This window comes from Hemitrygon akajei, chromosome 5 (genome assembly GCF_048418815.1).
Source record: "Hemitrygon akajei chromosome 5, sHemAka1.3, whole genome shotgun sequence".
NCBI lineage: Eukaryota > Metazoa > Chordata > Chondrichthyes > Myliobatiformes > Dasyatidae > Hemitrygon > Hemitrygon akajei.
The window spans coordinates 43,203,365-43,209,817 of record NC_133128.1 but is presented as its reverse complement, the minus strand read 5'-3'; positions in this window follow the sequence as shown (position 1 = coordinate 43,209,817).

The window sequence follows — 6,453 nt, the reverse complement described above, 5'->3', positions numbered from 1 at the left end:
GCACATGTAAACATTTAAACATTTTTCAGATCTTGGACTTTACTTTATACCTGGGTATTAATGTGGTGAGATAGGTAGATGCATTTTAACAAAGAGAGCTGGAAGGGATTTGGTAAATTTCTGCTACGGGTACCTGAGGCTCCAGCAATGGAAATAACAGTAAAACAGGAAGGAGAAGAGGAACTTTATGTTTCCACCTTGAAATGGAGAAATCAGATGTATCTGATTCACAAGTTTAAAATCAAAATACTGAAGATGCTGAAAATCTGAAATGAAAATGGAATGCTGAAAATACTCAGCAGGTCAGGCAGCATGTGTGGAAAAAGAAAAACAGTCTAACATGTTGGCTTGATAGTCTATCGGAATATCTAAAGCTACTACCCATCAAATGTGCTTTAAGTGCAGAAAGTGGAAAGAGGTTGAGAAACAATGAGGATGTCTGCTATGCCTGCCTTTTGTTGGCTATGTAGAACTGTCCATGTTCCAAGCGTTAATTGATAATGCTCTTCAACTCTTCCTTTGCTACAATGACAACTGCATTGGTGCTGCTTCATGCACTCATGCTGAGGTAGTCAATTTCATCAGCTTTGCCTTCAACTTCCACTCAGCTCTTAAATTCACTTACTCCATTCTTGACACCGCCCTCCCATTTCCTGATCTCTCTGTCTACTGACATCTTTTATAAACCTGTTGTATCCTGTGGTTATCTTGACTTTACCTCTTCCTACCTTGTCTCTTGTAAAAATGTTACTCCTTTTTCTCAGTTCCTTTGTCTCTGCTGCATCTCCTCCATTTCCCAGATATCCATCTTTCTGCCACCTTAACAGAGACACAGTTGCTTTCGTCCTAACCTACAACCCCATGAGCCTCTGCATCCATCACATTATTCTCTGCTTCTACCACCATCTCCAAAGGGATCCTACCACCAAACACATCTTTAGTCAACCCCCAGCTCTCCGCTTTCCACTGGGATCGCTCTCTCTGTGACTCCCTTGTCCATTCGTCCCTTCCGAATTATCTTCCGCCTGGCACTTATTCCTGCAAGCAGCCAAAGTGCTACGCTTACCCATTCATCTCCACTCGGGGTCCCAAACAGTGCTTCCAGGAGAGGCAACACCTCACCATTAATCTGTTGGGTTCATCTCATGTATCCGGTGCTCCCAGTGCAGCCTTATCTACATTGGTGAGACCCATCATAAATCCACTTTGTCGAGCACTTCCACTCCAACTGCAAAAAGTGGAATTTTCCAGTGGCCAACCATTTTAATTCCTATTCCCATTCTCGTTCTGTCTCTCAGGGTGAAGGAGCTCACCCGCCTATCACCTCCCCCCGCTGCCTCTCCTTTTTCCTTTTCTCCCATTGTCCACTCTCCTATCCTATCAGATTCTTTCCAATCCAGCCCTTACCTTTTCCCACCCACCTGGCTTCACCTATCACCTTCCAGCTATCCTTCTTCCTCTCCACCACCTTTTTATTCTGGTATCTTCCCTCTTCCTTTCCAGTCCTGAAGAACAGTCTTGGCCCGAAATATCAACTGTTCATTTCCATAGATGCTGCCTGACCTGCTGTGTTCCTCCAGCATCTTATGTCTGTTGTTTTTATAGATCCTGCTCATTTCATGGCATCAGATGTACTGGATATTTTAGATGTAAAATCTGAATACTAACTACTAAGAAAATGTCAGTATCTTCAAGCAGAATCATATTAATTTACAAGTAACGGTAACGAGTAGTGTGATAATTACAGATGAGTGCTGTTTGATTACAACAGGTTATCAAAGACAGAAATCCTTAGATAAGATTGATTCAATCCCAATATGTAATACCAGGAAACTCCTTTGCTATGATGCAACAGACACATCTTGTAATGCTGCCAAACAGTTGTTTGAAAATATGACTTTATTCAAGGATATTTGAAGTACAGTTTGAATTAATTGCCAACCAGGTGTCTGGCAGAATGTCAGAGAAATTGATCTGTTGAGACTGCTATATGAGTTCTTCACTGAGAAGGATTGATAGGATTATACAATATATTGAAAGAAAGGAAGTTTTTCACCTTACCTTATTCCAACTCACTATTAGAGGGAATGTTGATATACTGATAAATTGAGATCAAGGTAGGAGATTACAACATTGATTCCAGTTTTCACATCATGTGTGCGTTCCTGTGATGCAGGATCTAATTTCTTCTAAAGAACAAAGATATAGTTAAAATATAATTTAAATGAGGTAGTCATTAAAGACAAGTCCCCAGTACAGATGCAAATGAATGCTAGGACTTCCTGTCATAGCACACTGTACCAGGCGTCAAACACCTTGACTGTAGGGCCAAGTTGATAGGTTCTTGAGATGATAGATTCCAAATGAAAGTACTATCATTTATTTGAATGAGGACACATAATATTCTGGTGTGTTTTAAATATTTTGCTGACTGCAATATAGCAATTTTGTCATGTAATTTGATGATATGGTGATTCCACAAACGAGGAATTAGATTTCTTGAAATAATTATTTCTGGTGTTTTTCAAACCAAAGGAACAATAATTTATTGTAAAATTTAAAAAATAGTAATATTCAGGAATTGAAGTATTACTCACTGGGTAAACATAAGTGGATTTCAATTGAAATGCAAGATGCACAGCTTCAAGTAAAGGACAGGCAAACTAGGGTTACAGGTTACCCCTAGTTAATGAAGAGGTTATGTTCCTCAGGAACTCTTCATGATACAAAAAAAATCTTTAAGCTATAAGTAGCTTTCCATGATTTTCTATAGAAAATAATTCAGTTTGGTAGCTAGCATTATTAAGGAGGAGGAGGAGACGGAAGAGATTCAGCAGTCAGCTTTGGAGCAGATCTTGTTCAGTGACTCAAGATTACCAATTGCTTTAGTAGTGGGTCTGGTTGACTGAAAAGCAAACATCAGTCGATTATATTCAGCCAGCTTGTCAGATTAGGAGCTTGCTGCCTCCCAGCCGGGGTGATGATGTCTTGGTGCTTATGCCCATTATTTTCTACATGCACCTCATTACCTGGGCCAATGGAGCATCCAATGTGTTCATCTGAGTCCAGTGGTGTTGTGAGAAGTCAGAAGTGTTCCTGACCTTAAGATGTATCAAGCAAAGACTTTGTTAACTAAAGCTCTGATTAAGTAACACCCCTCACTGAGGCAAAGATTGTTTAGTGAATGTTTGACAGCCGGCGATATCTGTATCAGCTTTACACCATGATGGAAAGCTGAAAACCTACCCTATATACTTAAGATCCACTTTTGACAAATTTTGTCCTCTAAAAGCAACAATAGGTAACTAGAATCTGCATGATTATAACAATAATTATTGTAAAGGACTCTCTCAAAATTTACCAAAACAACGGATAAGCTAGCCTGCATACATATTTCAGGTACAGAACATGGAATACTAGATCAAGAAAGAGTAGGAAAGTGACAATTGACTGCTTCTGCCCTCTCTAATCAATTCTTTCTTAAACTGAGATCAATTACCTCAGGACATACTATTGGACTTTGAATTGTTCTAAGTGCAAGACCCACCTTGTCACTAATTTGATCTAGTCTATTATTAGAAGAGGTTTAATTCAAGAAATTAATTAAAATTTGCATGCATATTATTGTATTTAAGGTTAATATCTGAATAACATTATCAAAGTATTGCTTTTTATTCCTCAGTCGCATTGTATAGCCTCCCATTGCATTTAATACCTGTGCCTTCAAGATATAACCAAGGATCACAAAGAGAATTTCATATTGATTTGTTCAATTTTATAATGGTACACTCTCAGGCTTGACTGACTGGATTAACAAAGAAGCCTAAATTCAGAATGAATCAGTCCAGACGAAGGATTAGACACACACTGAAGTCCAGACTTTATAGATTTTTTTACTAATTATCATATGCGTTATAGTTCTATTCTGCTGACAAGTAACCTCTTTCCTCTTGGGACATGTGTAAATTCATACCAACTACTTAATGCCTCTTGACTCCTATGAGCACAACTATAGTCGAGCAATGGCATGGTTGCTTAGAAATGGCTGAATATTCTCCACTGCCAAGTACACATCTTCTTCTGGTTTTCAAGCTTTTCAACTTAATGGAGCATCTTAATGTAGTTAATGTGTATCTATCTAAATAACTTTATTCCAAGTGTACAAAAATAAGAACCATTGGCAATTCTAAAATAAGTAGAGAGAACTAATAATACATAAAGTCATTTAGCCAACGATCTCCCCCTCACTCCATCAACAAACTAGATACAATATGGACTAGTCACATATTATTTTTGTTAATTGAATTTGTTGACTTTTATCCCTAATTACTAATGTGTATAAGGGCAAATATCATGATCATATGCTAATATCACGATCTGTAATATTTAACCATGTTGAAATCACAGTTGTTATTGCAGAATTGTAATCACAATATTTTGTGAGTTATTTGAACATCTGTACCCATAATTAATTGTTATTATCTTTCTTAACTTATCCAACATAAAGTTAGTAATTGTCATGGTATTTACTACTTCTGACAGAATGTGAGAATGAATCATAGGATCACATAATTATTAGAGCTTATTTACCCTACCAAGCCCACAGCAACTACTTGTAAGAGAAACCCAACTAATCTCATTTATTTTGCTTCTAAATACTTATCATATGCACTTCTCAGACAATGTGTTTGAGATAAAACCTGGCTGATACAGGATAAAATTTCTTCTAATGTCTCATATGGATCTTTTGCCAATTACCTTAGATTCCTGATCTTTCCTCTGATGGAAACAACTCATCTTACAACAATTAATATGTATAAAAAGGTAATGCATCCAGAAGAACATCCCTGCAAATTTTATTTATAGTTTAATATACTGTAGACCAATACTCTCTGTTTCCTGTACCTAAGTCAATATAGTCACTACCTTTTTATTCCATTGATTTATATAGCATTACTTTATATCTGATTTTTTTTTTGTATTTCCTTGGATCAGGACATCACTAGTAAGGCCAACATTTATCACCCATTCTAATTGCCTTTGAGAAGTTGAGCTGCTCTCTTGAACCACTGCAGTCTCTTTCACCAAAGTGCTATTGATTAGGGAGTTCCAGGATTTAGGCAATGAAGGACCAGAAGTATATTTTTGAGTAAGGTTGGTGGACTTCCCATTTTCTTATTGGTGCTGGAGCTCATGGATTTGGAATTGCTGTTAAAATGATGGTAGTGTATTTTGGTACACATGGAATTCTCTGTTTAGTGATGGTGAAGCGAATGGAATGTTTAGGGGAAATTGATGGGTCAGTCAAGAAGGCTGTTTTGTCCTGGGTGGTGTTGAGAGTTTCTCCTTGAGAGTTGTTGGAACTAACCCTTCTCAGGCAAGTAAAGTGCATTCCATCACACATTCCAGAATTGATCTGAAACATCAAGAATTCTTTTCAAATCTGGCTTGTTGGAGGTTTGCAGAAACAGTCACCATCTGTTGAACATCACAAACACGAGAAAATCTGCAGATGCTAGAAATCCAAATCTGAAGCAACACAAACACAAAATGCTGGACAAACTCAGCTGGTCAAGCAGTGTCTCTGGAAAAGATTCCTGAAGAAGAGTTCTGGCCCAAAATGCATAGAAGCTGCCTGACCAGTTGAGTTCCTCCAGCATTTTGTGTGTGTTGCTATCCGTTGTACCAGTATGCCACAAACAATACATCTTCCTTATTGAGTACGTTTATCATCTTCAAAGTTTAAAGTAAATTTATTATCAAAATATGTATATGTCACCATACACTAAACTGAGATTCATATTCTTTCAGGCATTCACAGTAAAACAAAGAAATACTGCAGAATCAGCGAGAAACTACTCACACACAAAGACTGACAATCAACGTACAAAAGAAGGCAAGCTGTGCAAACACAAAAAACACCAACAATAATAAACAAATAAATAAATAATACTGAGGACATGAGTTGTAGAATTCTTGAAAGTGAGTCCATGGGTTGTGGAATCAATGCAGCGTTGAGGTGAGTGAAGTCATCCACGCTGGTTCCGGGCCTGATTGTTGACTGTTCTTGAACCTAACGGTGTGGGACCTCCTTACCAATGGCAGCAATGAGAAGGTAGGATGGCCTGGAGGTGGGGGCCTTTGATGATGGATGCTGCTTTATCGTACGTGTGCACAATGGTGGGGCGAGCCTTTCCCGTGATGGACTGGGCTGTATCCACTACTTGTTGTGGACTTCTCTTAAGCATTGGTGTTTCCAATACAGGCCATGATGCAAATCAGTCAACATACTCTCCACCATGCATCTATAGACATTTGTCAGGGTGGTAAATGACAGGCTGAATCTGTGCAAATTTCTGAAAAAAGTAGAGGCACTGCCATGCCTTCTTTGTTATGGCACTTCCATGCTGGTCCCAGCACAGATCATTTGAAATGATAATGCCAACAAATTTA